Source organism: Nanorana parkeri, unplaced genomic scaffold (genome assembly GCF_000935625.1).
Source record: "Nanorana parkeri isolate BGI_ZX_2015 unplaced genomic scaffold, ASM93562v1 scaffold2019, whole genome shotgun sequence".
Taxonomy (NCBI): domain Eukaryota; kingdom Metazoa; phylum Chordata; class Amphibia; order Anura; family Dicroglossidae; genus Nanorana; species Nanorana parkeri.
Genome location: NW_017308287.1, coordinates 201016 through 215294, shown reverse-complemented (window position 1 = coordinate 215294; position 14279 = coordinate 201016). Strand labels below are relative to the sequence as shown.

At 47.6% G+C, this 14279-nt stretch overlaps 1 protein-coding gene across 1 annotated transcript in view; it reads right to left on the bottom strand.

Annotated features, from left to right (window-relative positions):
- Window positions 1-1049: 1049 nt before the first annotated feature.
- LOC108800422 (probable G-protein coupled receptor 151) overlaps window positions 1050-14279 on the bottom strand; it is a 15424-nt gene continuing 2194 nt past the window's right edge. Inside the window, exons 2-3 of the mRNA XM_018572405.1 lie at window positions 14012-14013; window positions 1050-1061 (exon numbers count right to left, since the gene is read on the bottom strand). The gene's annotated coding sequence lies outside the window, so the exon portion shown is untranslated. The remainder of the gene's footprint in view (window positions 1062-14011; window positions 14014-14279) is intronic.

Here is a 14279-nt window from a genome sequence, read left to right as displayed (position 1 = left end):
AGTTCTCCTTTAATGCAACTTCTTACACCTTGCATCACAAGACTGTCTGTACAGAATTACAAATCCTTCCGCCGCACAAGATTGTTTTTTTTTTAGGTTTTATTTTGGGGTTCAGCTTTAGGAGCACTATAAGGCCTCATTCACACGAGAAACGGCCGGCGCGTACAGCTCCATACCGCATGCGCGGCCGTATCGGGCAGCTCCCGGGAAGGACAGGTGCTGCCTGTGATTAGTACGCAGCCCCTGTCCTTCTCTAAGGGAGTATGCGGCCGTACACCGCCCTATGCTCACCCGAAGTGTGTACGGGTGCGGGTGTCCCGGCTCGGACGCAGACAGGATCCATCCTATCAGCGTACGAGTACGGACACCCGCACCCACACGGATGTGCAGGGCGGGTGAGCGTAGGGCGGCGTTCGGCCGCATACTCCCATAGAAAAGGACGGGGGCTGCGTACTAATTATTATTACATAGTATTTATATAGCGCCAACAGTTTGCGCAGCGCTTTACAATATAAGGAAGACATTACAGTTACAATACAATTCAAGACAGGATGGTAAGGGGGGCCCCGCCCCTGAGGGCTTACACTCTAAAAGAGGAGGGGGAAATGATACATGAGGTAGCTGTGGGAATGAATTATGTGAGAAATCTACTAATCACACGCAGCACCTGTCCTTCCCGGGAGTTGCCCGATACGGCCGCGTACGTGCCGGCCGATTACAGTGTGAATGAGGCCTTAAAGTATCGGCGACTCTGTTCGTGGTCATTGTCCATATCTCAAAGCAGACAATGATCAGGAAGGATCGGTGAGGGCGCTTCAGAGGTTTTCACTGCACGCCACAATGCTAAACGCTCCTCAATAGACCTTTAGGTTCAACCGCATCAAAGGCAGAGCGGAACAACGGCGCGCGATGCAGTGCCATGGCAACTCGTATTTACAAGGACAGAAAATAGCATACAAGCCTCATTTATTTCCCCCACTCTGCTTCAACAAGAACCTTTAAGAAGCTGTAGAAGTGCATCAGTCTATAATGAGACGGTCCAGCGCGGCATCATCCTGCCTCTGATTGAAGCTCTTCACTTCATTACAGCCCTCTCCAATCATGTAGAAGTGCAGTCACAGCGTTCAGGGTCCATATATACAGGGCTCAGGGACACGCTTATTATAAGCAGGAGAATGCGGGCGCATCACATTCCTCAGCATTCATCGGCCACAGATCCCCAAGAAGGATTTTAAAGGGGAACCCTGGGCTGTGTTTGTGCCATATGACGCAGTGTGTCAGTAGCCGTCTTTCTGAGCCCCTCCCTTCCCCGTAACATGACCTATTGATCCTGCCAGTCCATCCTTTCCAACTCCCTCTATAGAGTGACAACACTGTCCTTCCCAATGTAAAATCACACAACGGCGTTGTCACTCTCAACAGGGTAGTCTTAGATGAATGCGTCGTTTTTCATTCATTTTAAGATTTGATGAAAAGATTTGGAGAGGAGACATGTTCCACTGTGTCTCCAAGACAGGAAGTAAAGGAAAATCTCCCCAAAGAGACAAAGACTTTAAAAGAAAAATGACAAGGGTCTTAACCTTTTCCTAATGTATGGAAAACAGGAAAAAAAGGTTTGTCTTTAATTGAAAGCCGAAGCTTAACTTGCTTACGTTTTGCCTTTCCTGCCTCAGTAGTCCTCTCAAGAGTCCTCAGAACCAATATCCAATGAATGGAAGGGGCGGGGCCAGGTACAGTCAGACTAGGGAGGAAAGTGCTAGATGATGGACATCCTCCAGCCAGGAAATGAGACGGGCTCTATCTGACTTGCTGCATCTTCTAGTGCACATTGTAGGAAGCTCCCAGTGTGCAGTGAAATCAAAGGAAGCTATTTGCGCGTGTAATCGGGCAAGTTTGAAGGGAAGGCCGGAGTTCAGAATACGTAATGACAAAGTTATTAGGGCCAATCAATGTAAAAATTGCTCTGGTCCATAGTGGGTGTACAAGGGGGAGAGCTGAAGTGGTTGAGGGGGTATAGTGTGAGGGGACCCTGAGGGGTATGATGGGGCCCTTTGCTCCAGTAAGTGCTCCTTAATTGGGCGAATTGTGGACAGAGTAATAGACCTGAGTCTGGCGGGGAGGATATTCCATTACACCGTCCCAGAAGCAGAAGTCTTCTTTTAGAAAGGTGACCTGGTTTACCTTTCTTCGTTGATTGATTCTATAGAGGAGGTCAGATCCAAGCTTGGTGGACATCAAATGCTGTGACCTTTACCAGTTGTTTTATCCCCAACGGAGCCCCGTCTATGAAAAGTGCGAAGTGCTCTGTGGGGGGTCCCGGAGCCCCCGGAGAGATCAGAGATTCCTGAGGTCATCCTCTATAGCTTTGTATTGGGAGGTTCAGGATGAATCCTCCTTGGACTTCAGAGGACAAAGATGATGTATTTATAGATAGGAAGATGGAGAGGTAAATCATCCCTTTAGCTGGCTCATTGATCTGTTCATACAATGGTGTCATGGTAAATGTGCGGGATCCAGGGCCGGTGCTAGGATTCTAGGCAAGGTAGGCAAGGTGTATTTTTGCGCCCCGCGCCCCGACCCCCTGTAAAAACAGGGCATTTTGACTTGTCACTTGTCAAAATGCCCCGATATTTGCGCTATGTTTTTTTTTTTCACTTTCCTTCGGCACGGGAGAGCAGCGGCGAGTCAGCGCTGGTCTGGTGGGAGGAGCTCCAGTTGGGGTCCTAATTTAGCTGGCCGGCGACTGAGTGAGGCGACTGGCCAGCGCGTGTCGGGATCCTCTGGCAGTCGCCGGCCAGCTAAATTAGGACCCCCCACCTGGAGCTCCTCCCACTGGACCAGGGCTGACTTGCCGCTACTTGTCAAAATGCCCTGTTTTTTCCGCCCTCACCCTGCAGCGCCCTCAGGCGGTCGCCTGACTTGCCTAACGGTAGCGCCAGGCCTGCCTTTAGGCAACAAACCCTGAATGTTTTGCTGTGCTACATTTTGCAAACTGTGGTGATGCACTAAATTCAGATTCAAATAAGCTTTATTGGCAGGAACAAATACATTTTAGCATCGTCAAAGCATATGGGGAGGTTTTATGGGATGGAATGGTGCACTAAATCACTTGTAGGCCCACCTCGGCACTCCAGCTGTGATGAAATCCCATCATGCCTCTGAGAGTCATGCCTGTGGATGTCAGAGTCTTGCAATGCCTCATGGGACTTGTAGTTCCATGACAGCTGGAGTGCCAAGGTTGCCTACCTCTGTACTAAATAAATGGGATACCTAGCTAAGCCCATTGCAGTGGATGCACTGAATGTATTAATAAAGGACATTGGAGAGCTGTATGGGGGGACAACTCCATATAAATCACCATGAGGAGACAACTCTATGTTAATGGCCATGGGGAGCAACTCCATATTTATGGCTATGGGGGAGCAATTCCATATTAATGGCCATGGGGGGTAACTCTATATTAGTGACCATTGGGTTGAATTGGGATGTCCAACCAGCTCATACAGGTGTGATGCTCTGGTGCCCACATCCTGCTGGCCATATATTGTATGCTCATATTGCATAGCCTGGTTTGTCACAGGTCCACTTTAAGCAAGAATTAATGTACATGGATTCCCTTCTGCTCTCTAATCTCTTCAATATTCGGCACTCTGAAAAAAAAAAGCTTCAATCCAGAGCCCCGCCCCCTCCTTTATATAAATAACATTGTCAGGCTGGGAAGGTATCGGGGTGAGACGCGTGCCAGATATAACCTCAGCCAGCTATATCATATGGCATCATTGCAGCATTACGGAACACTTTCATAATTAAAACGTCACAAAGACCAGAGGATAATCCTCAGAGTTCGGCATTATTCCCGTGCGTCTACCTGGATAAAGGGATAAAAACAGGCAGCGGCGCTCATGGGGTTAACGGTTCCCTTTAACAGCTCCAGCGCTGACATCTGAGCTCTAAAATGGAGGAGGCTGAATTAATGGCTTGACTTATTGACGGCCCCTCGCTTTATCAAAGAGCCGCTGGAGGTAGCCATGGCAACTGCCTGGGCACACACCGTGCGGAGGGTTCTTTATGAGGGGCGTCGGTGAAAAGGACCTATTGTGGGGTCTCCGCCTGCTGGAGGTCCATTTATCAGTCGCCTGTCAAGGCCGGTCGTGTGCGTCTCTGCTGGGCGACTGTCAGTTTGATGGAGATGATGGGGGACCTACCATACAGAAGATTTGTGAACAATTAAAGCCCAGCTTAAGTTACAGGGTGACTGAAGATTGTCGCATCCTCTGTCCCCCCTCTTCTCCTGGCCAATCACAAAACACAGCCTGGGGCCGATTGCTTTGTATATGGCTAGGAGGAGAGGGGGGTGAAGATGGGACTGTAGTGTTGAGGTCTGTGAGGCTTGCTGCACTACAGCTAGAGCGGGCACAGAAGTTCAGCGGAAGCTAGACTTCCACCCGCAGGTATATATTGTGAGGTCAGGTACTGATGTTGGAGGAGAAGGCCGGGCTCGCAGTCTCCACTCTAATTCATCCCAAAGGTGTTCTATGGGGTTGAGGTCAGGACTCTGTGCAGCCCAGTCACGTTCCTCCTCCCCAAACATGTCTTTATGGACCTTGCTTTGTGCACTGGTGCGCAGTCATGTTGGAACAGGAAGGGGCCATTCCCAAACTGTTCCCACAAACTTGGGAGCATGAAACTGTCCTTAATGTCTTGGTATGCTGATGCCTTAAGAGTTCCCTTCACTGGAACTAAGGGGCCAAGCCCAATCCCTGAAAAACAACCCCACCCCCCACAATCCCCCCTCCACCAAACTTTACACTTGGCACAATGCAGTCAGGCAAGTACCATTCTCCCGGCACCTGGCAACCGCCAAACCCAGACACGTCCATCGGATTGCCAGACAGGGAAGCATGATTGGTCACTCCATAGAACACGTCTCCACTTCTCTAGAGTCCAGTGGCGACGCGCTTTAAACCACGGCATCCCACGCTTTGCATTGCACTTGGTGATGTAAGGCTTGGATGCAGCTGCTCGGCCATGGAAACCCGTTCCATGAAGCTCTCTACGCACTGTTGTTGTGCCAATCTGAAGGCCACACGAAGTTTGGAGGTCTGTAGCTATTGACTCTGCAGACAGTTGGCGACTTCTGCGCACTGTGCGCTTCAGCATGCGCTGACCCCGCTCTGTCATTTTACGTGGCCTAGCACTTCCTGGCTGAGTTGCTGTTGTTCCCAGTTGCTTCCACTTTGTTATAATACCACTAACAGGTGACCGCTGAATATTTAGTAGCCAGGAAATGTCACAGAACACCTGAATCCAATGATTTGTAGGGGTGTCCCAATACTTTTGGCAATATAGTGTAGTTTGGATCTGTGAAGGGAGACTAACTCCCCTTTATTGCTCATGGTTTTGGAACAGGATGACCAACACGTTCCTATAGGTGTCATAGTCAGATGTCCACCAACTTCTAGTCATAGAGTGTAGTATAGTTTGGGTCTCTGAAGCAAATAATGTGTGTATGGGAAGGAGCATTCAAGGTCATAATTAACCATCACGCTGCCTTTGGCACCACTTTGTACTAGCTCCTCCCCTTATGTCATGTGATTGTTTTAATAAAAAAACAAAATCTAAAATGCACTATTGGAGGCGGCAGGGGATCCATTTTATATTCACACTTGCTTTTTAACTGTATAGAGCACCAACCAAGGGAAAGAAGAGATAGCTTTCCGGTGTCCTGAACTATGAAGTCTTGTGCCCCCTGGAGCTCTTTGCCCCTATATCTCCTTCCCTGCCTTCCCCCTATACCCTTCTTCTCCTACAGTTCTCCGAATGGGACCACATATGTTCAGAGAAGGCCAGCAAACATGAACACAATAAATATGTTATACAATTTGAGGCTTGGTGCTGCCCCCTGGAACCCTGCCACCCTACAAGGGGCAGTTCATATTTAATGGAAGGGCTCACTGATAGTTAACAAGGGGCATTCCCCCACCTTTCCTTGTCATGCCAAAGCAACCAAATCTGACTCCACCCCTCTATACTACATCAAAATGACTGGCACAATGCCTTGTGTCATAAGTGCATCATGGGAGCTGATATTCTGTTCCCTGGGTTAGATTTTCTATGGTTATATGCCAATAGGAGGGTGAGTAGCAACACACAGGAACAACACGATCAGACCTTCATGTTCATGGCAGACAGACAGGAGCTCCATAGACCAGACTTGTCTATAGACAAGCAGGCTGCTGGTGCATACTTGATCCAAGTCAGTGACATGGGAGGCACTGGTGCCAACGGATCCACATGACAAGCAGGTAGTCCTTGAAAATCCAAAGCAGAAAAAGTGGAACAACACCTATGCAACTTTATCGCTCCAGACAAGCAGACATAAAGCCCTCATCTGGGACCTTCTCGACTGATGCGTTCCACCCAACAACTAAGCTTAAAGGAGGACTCAGAGTAAACATTTTCTGCGAGGGGTTGCCCCATTGCAAGAGTTAATTGCTCATTTGCTCATCAAAGTCTTACTCGTCTGATCCTCAGAGCTGGCTGGCTGTTAGCTCCTTGCAGTCTCTCTCCCCCTCCACTCCAGTGGTCTGTGAGTCATCACGTTCTATACACAGTGTATTGGATGTGAGGATGCTGCGGGACATACCATTGCTGCATCAGAGGAGCAGACAGGCTTGGGGAAGCCATGAAACAGCCAACCGCCACTGGGGTTCAGGTGCGTGTAACTTTGGTATTTTTATGCCTAGACGAATGCAAGCACTTAACCCTTGCAGTGAGGGGGTAGCTTCACTGCAAGGGTGTCACAATCTGGATCAGGCTCAGAGCCCAGCAGCCGAAACAGCAGGCAAAGTCGTAGTAAAACAGGCCGAGTTCGGTACACAAGCAGACGGTAGTAGTATAGGAGCAGGCAGAAGCGTAGTCAGCGATCAAGCCGCGGTCAGTAGCCCAAGGTATCAGGTGTGAAGTGGAAGATGATGAGAGTAGTCAGTGAATCAGCAGCCAAAGGCCAGCATACGGGTAGCAGTATGAGCGGATTGTATCACAGGAGGAGCAAGGAAGCAAGATAATGGCAGGAGCACAATAATCTGGCAAACAGGAAGTGCAGAGGCGTGGCTTAAATAGGAAGTTCAAGGGAGGAGCAAGGAGTTCAGGGTTCAGCAGACACTAGGTTTACCTGAGGATTACACATGAGATCAGGCAAGGAGCTAGCCAAGGTGGGTCAGCAGGTAGAACCACCACCAGCTAAGGCAGAGGCCCTGGTTTCAGATCTGGCTCCTGACAAAGGGTTATGAACATTTTTGCCTGGAGTTCTCCTTTAATCACAAGGCTTAATGGCTTCTGCTATGAACCCAGTTTTGTATGTGAAATGCGTCAGTGGAGAAGGTTCCAGGAGGGGACTTTGGGCCTGTTTGTCTGGAACAATAATGATACCTGTGCTGAATGTTAATGGAGTTCAGAGGGCTAATTTTTCCTATGGACTTACTGGTGGGGGCATAGGACGAGATCCTGCTCCACGTCTGGTGAGCCAAGAGTAATCGGGTTTTGAACATCTCTCTTGATGACAACCAGGCAGTCGGCATTTTCAAGACCAGGCCAGCACCGGCAGCCTCCATATGTCTATGGAAGAAGGGAAAAGCGAAATACAACCAACATCAATTGTATTACATGATGAAGAGGAAACCCGCCACAGAACCTGCGCTCCGCGTCATGCGCTCGTCTCCGCTCAGGATAATCACTTCAATTGCAGAATTCTGTGCGAGGCGACCTCGGGGAAATCTGCGCTCCGCCTCTTCTTCTGCTCTCTGCCTAAATTATAATTATAGATGGATATTAATCCAATGATATTAATCCAATGACGGATATTTTTATGGCGGTCTATTTATTTTCATAAATATTTTACTATTTTAAATATTTTTCTTTTCTCCAGCAAACGAGGTGAATCCTCCGGCGGCGGCGGGGGTTTTATATCGCGGCTTCCTCCTCCTGACAATGGTGTTACATTCCTCTGGATGCCAAGGCCGTATAATATAACGATGACTATATTGGACCGGAGGGTTGTCTAGGCACCGCGTCCCAAATTATATCTAAAGAACAAATGATTGTATCACCATTGAGACTTCAGTGGTGCCAAATAAATATTTACAAACCATAAATCAGGAAACGATTGAATATATATCGAATTGTTTCCTCCACATGTATGACTTCCAATATCCAGCACTCGGCAGACTCAAATATCTTTATATTCCCGGACATAGAAACTGTTACATTAAAGTTCATGTATTTTTATGTAAACTGATAGATGTGCCTCCCATGTCTCCTGATGAAGCCGATTCTTGATCTGGGAAACGTGCTGGGAATTGTCTAATAATAATGATGATAATAGTAGTAATAATACTAATAATGGTAATAATAATAATATTAAAAATACTACTACTACTACTACAACTACTACTGCTACTACTACTAATAATAATATTAATACTAATAATATTTTAATAATAATAATATTAATAATAATATTACTAATAATAATATTACTTATAATAATAACATTTTATTGTATTGTTTTGGTTTGTGTTGTCTTGTCTTGTATTGTCCTGTTTTGTTGGTAGTTTGTTATTAAATGTAAAAAGCACATAGGAGCTCCTGGATTTAGAGCAGTGGGACTTAGAAGAGCCCTCTGCTTCTCTCTCTGAGAGATGTATATCATGCAATAGCTCTCACATTCAAATGTTTATGTACACTTATCGAGGCACTAAGTGGAGGGGTGCTAATATCAATGTAAGTGTAAATGGATATGATTAGAACAGATAATTGATTAAATTGGGTCCCAGGTTCAAATCCCGGCCAGGTCACTATCTGCAAGGAATTGCCATGATCTCCCTGTGCTGGCGCGGGTTTCCTCACACACTCCAAAGACTTGTTGGAAGGTTAATTGGCTCCTATATAAATCGGCCCTGTATGTATACATGTGTGAGATAGGGACCTTAGATTGTAAACTCTATGAGGGCAGGGACTGATGTAAATGTACAACAATGTAAAACACTGAGTAAATTGTCAGCGCTATATAAATACCAATAATAAATAAATACATAATTCCCTGTTCCTCATTTTTTTCACGGAATTAAAGTGTCATTCCATAGAAGATATCTTAGTTATAGGTGAGACCTTGTATACAGGGTCAGCCCCGGCTTCTTTCATATCTTGGATACTCCAACAGTGAGATCTCCCTACTATAGTCCCTGACTCTGTCCTGGCCATCTGGGAGTTTTGTGTGTCCCCTCCAACCTTTGTGTGTCCCAGCTTCTTCTTTTGCTTTCTCGATAATATAAAATAAATAAAACATCTCGCAGAGATGGTGGGAACCTCTCATAATGGGCGCTACAAATGTGCAGGCCTTAGAACTCGGAGCAGGGATGGTGGAAGCCTATCATAATAGGGACAGCAGGTGCAGTGACCAGGGAACCCAGCTCAGCAATGATGGGGACCCCTCATAATGGGCATAGCAGGTGCATAGACCAGGGAACCCAGCTCAGCAATGGTGTGAGTCCTTATAATGCTGTAGTGCAGGTGTGCAGGCCTGGGAACTTCGAGCAGGGAGGGTGGGAGCCCCTCAATGGACACAGCAGGTGTGAGGACCAAGTAACTCAGCACAGGCAATGCTGGGACCCCTCATGATAGGCACAGCAGGTGTGCAAACCAGGAAACTCAACTCAGCGATGGTGGAAGCCTCTCATAATGACCACAGCTGGTTTTCAGGGTACTCAGAGCAGGGATGGTGGGAGACCCATATAATGGGTACAGCAGGTGCATAGACCAGGGTACTCAGAGCAGAGAGGGTGGGAGACCCATATAATGGGTACAGCAGGTGCATAGAACAGGGTACTCAGAGCAGGGATGGTGGGAGACCCATATAATGGGTACAGCAGGTGCATAGAACAGGGTACTCAGAGCAGGGATGGTGGGAGACCCATATAATGGGCACAACAGGTGTGCAGACCTAGGCTCAATGCAGATATTTCACCAATATAGAGAATAGCAAGAAATAGAAGAGACTTTCAGGGGGTTTAACTCTCTTGCATCTACCAAACACAGACATATCAGTAGATATAAGCATTCCACCTTGATAAAAGTGCAGGGGACCCCTGAACCCAAAAGCATTCCATGTACAGGCCTCTGTTTGTGGCTCAATTTGGGGGCTGTGACATATCCTTCCTAGAGTTTGCCACGGGAGGCAGAGAAGGAATTACATTGAGAAGGTCTCAGCTCTTGATTAACCTAATGTGCTTCCTCCTGAAATTCATACTCCACCTCCATAGCCCACCACAATGCTTCTGTCCTTTGCTGGTGATCTTCTCTGCACTGGCCGTGGCTGAGAAGTAGATCCCCATATGCGTCTCTGTCTTCCAAGCATCTGTGACCTCAGGATTTGGTCCAATAGCAGTCTATGGGAATCTACTGACACAGACAAAGCCAGCGCAAAGAAGAATTTATTCCGCAGGATGTAAACAAATGGTTGAGGATTGAGGCAAGTATGCATCCGGGGAGTGGAAGAGTGGGGGTCTGTTAAGTCACGGGGGAAGCAAAGAAAGGATAAGTGCACTCATCCTCTAAAGTATAGCTAAACCCTAAATCTAGTTTTCAGTATGTTCGGCGTCATGTCTCTCTGTATACACTTTTCTGAAAGCTGACCGTCGCTCACAAATAGCATATCACATCATCCTAACCCTCCCTATTGCACATTTAGATTTTTTGGGGGGTAGAAAGTACTTTTTTCAGCAGGTTCTCCCACTTCCTCATCTCTCGCCTAGCCCCACCGCCCACACACATCCCGGGATACACAACACACATCATTTTTTTGTAAATCTGGCAGTGCTAAGCCACTTCCTTACCATTGTACCATTGGCCGCATTGTGCGCTCCTTTGGTTGGCCATTGGGCTGCTTCTCAGTTCTATCAGATAGGCAGCTCAAGTGAAGCGGCACCCATGGCAGGCTGACAACACTGCTGCTAATTGCAAGGCGGTGGCTTAGGGCTTGTTCCCACCAAATGCGGATCAGATCTGCATGAGTTTCTGCACACGCAGTGCAGTGTGTTTTGCCGCATTTTTTGCTGCATTTTTAAAGCGTTCTGAGATGTTTTTCTAAAAAAAATAATATGTTTTTTAAGCCTAAAATGGGCTTTCAGTGCGTTCCAGGGCATTTGCATGCATTTTTGATGCGTTTGCATGCATTCCAGAGCAGGAAAAATAGGGCTTGCTGCAGTTTTTTTACATGCTCTGGCACTGAACACTGTGGTGCAGGGGCGTAACTAGAAATCACAGGGCCCCATAGCAAAATTTTGTATGCGGCCTCGTGATTGCTAGTTATGCCACTTGCAGAGCCCACCATAGAACCTCTATGGTGGGCTCTGCAAGGTCTCAGTTTGGCTGCACGCCTCTTACCTGTCACCTCCGTGGTCGCCGCCGCCACCTCCTCTTCCGTTCCCGGGCTCCGCCTCCTTCTATCGACGGGCCCGCCTCCTCTCACATCACTGGCCCCACCTGCTCTGAGATCGCTGGCCAGTGATGTGAGAGGAGGCGGGGTTGCTGTTAGGCGGGCCCCGCCTCCTTCTTTACTGCAAACACCGGTGTAACCGGCCTATTCTGCCGCATCTGCTGGCTGTCACTGACACAGCTCCGCAGCGGCTGTGAGGGGGAACGTTCTCCTTCACATCTGCTGCTGAGCTATGTCAGTGATAGCCAGCACCCAAGACGCCATAGCGACCCAGGCGGCCCACACGGCATCAGAGGGATGCCTGGCCGGGCCCCCCTGTGCACGGGCCCCATAGCGGCCGCCTGGGTCGCTACGGCGATTGTTACGCCACTGCTGTGGTGTGTACAAGAGCCCAAAATGCCACTGGAATACATTGGAAGCAGTTTTGATCTGTTCTGTAACTGCTCCGCTCTGCTCCTGGAACGTGTTCGGTGTGAACAAGCCCTTAGGGCCCGTTCACACCAGATGCCCGATTGTGACCAAAACGCACTGCCTCGAATTGCGGCCGGCTCACTTTTTTGTGGGGTAGGAGGGGCGTGGCGGGCCATTGAAGTGAATGGCCCCGTAGCCACGCCCTCCGGCCGCAATGCGATTAGCCGCACAGGATTGCAAGGCACATTATGCCTGCGGTCCGGTGCGATCAAAATAGTGCATGTAGCATTTTGATCGGACCGGACCGCAGGCATAATGTGCCTTGCGATCCCGTGCGGCCGATCGCATTGCGGCCGGAGGGCGTGGCTACGGGGCCATTCACTTCAATGGCCCGCCACGCCCCTCCTACCCCACAAAAAAGTGAGCCGGCCGCAATGCGAGGCAGTGCGTTCTGGTCACAATCGGGCTGGAAGGCACTGCATCTGGTGTGAACTGGCCCTTAGTGTTGTCAGCCTGAAACAGGAAGTGCTGTCCCTGGCAGGATCTCCAGGTAAGAAACTTTGCAAAAGATTCACAAACAAATTATCACCAAAAGAAAACTGTACGCAGTGAGATATGATGCCAACCATTCTGGAAGAAAACAAAAATAGATTTGGAGCGTAATTACACTTTGGGGTATATTTATAAAGCAATGACTCTGACATTCACCAATCATTTACTGCAAGTGAATCTTCCTGGCTCAGATGCTATAAATGCATTGATTGATTCACCACCAGTGAATGTCTGGTAACATACTTTTACCCTATACTTTGCCCCTTTAAGGTATATGCTGAGATTTCAGTACACTCCTCCTCCTGTTCTGGGGTCCCCATGCCACACAGGACGGCTTTTATCACAGCTAAAAATCAGTGATTAACAACATTGTTCTCAGAGACTGATTTTATCCCATGAAAGCTGGGTGCCGCCATCTTGACTCTGACACAATACAGAGAAGGTAAAGCCAGGGGCGTAACTACAGATCATGGGGCCCCATAGCAACATTTTAATAGGGCCGCATGGCAAACCCTTTAAAATCTAAATCAAGGACAGGTAGCAGGAGACCTGTCTGCATAGTCTCTTCCTGTACATCTGATATCAACTCTTCTTGACTGGAAATGCCATAAGGCGTACAGTGTCAACAGCAACTTCAGCAATCCTTCATGGGGCCCCCCTTCCACTCTCAGGCCCCCGGGCAGCTATGGATATTGTTATGCCCCTGGGTAAAGCCATGCTGTCAATTACAGCCCCCTTGTCAAAGACACCTATGCCCTTCCTGTTACAGTCATGTGACACTGTCTCTGCAGACAGAGGACATGGTCAAAGATGGAGATAAGGGCTTTACTGTTGACTTTTGACAAAAGTCAACATTTGCATATCAGTAACAGTGCTGTTCAATCTAGTTAGGCTACGCATTTGGGGAGAGGAGGAGGAGGGGGACATCTGTAGCAGCGGATGGAGCCGATAATGAAGGTATCACTAGGTTTCCATGCTTAGGGGATGGAAAGGATCACTTTGACTATAAGCTCCCCCCTTATAATGTCTTTATTTCCATGGTCCCTCTGCATGGGAAGCTGATAGTCATACATCTTGTGACATAAATAAGATTTCTGATTCGCTCCGGAGGAATTTATAGACAAAAAATGTGTAAATTTGAAACATTTCCAGAAAGCAGACAAAACAAATGAAGGTACATAATGTCCTCCAGATGGAGATGGAATCGCTGGCATGTCTGTTTCATCATCTCCCACTCTGCTCGCTCCTGCCTGGGCTCATCAGGATACGCTGCTGTCAGAGGATCTGTGGAATTTAATCAGGATCTATCAGGGAAAATATCCATTCGTGGCAGCTGCATGTCCTCAGCTCATCTCAGACTGGAATACATGGAAATATTCTGCACACTTGCCTGTAAGCCCATGAGCAGTCCTCTCCGGACTACAAGACCCAGCAGACTCATGAGAGACACTGGAGCCCCCAGCTCTAGCACAGCCAGAAAAGCATATTATACAAGATGGTTACAGACATAGCAAACTACATGGACTGTGAATTGCTCAGTGGTGGGGGATTAACTCCTAGTTGACCAATGGCTCATTTCACATCAATGTATCAATAATGGGGAGATCTAGAATAAGGTGTTTACCTGGTTCTCCTCATCTAATAAATACCTCCTGGGGTTGTAGTCCATATAATCTGTAATCAAAAAATTAAATGCATAGCTGGGAAAGCTAATAACACAATAGCTGAAAAAGAAGAGTGTACAAAAATGTTGTTGATGATAATAATAATAATAATAATAATAATAATAATATTATTATTATTAATAAAATAATAATAAGTA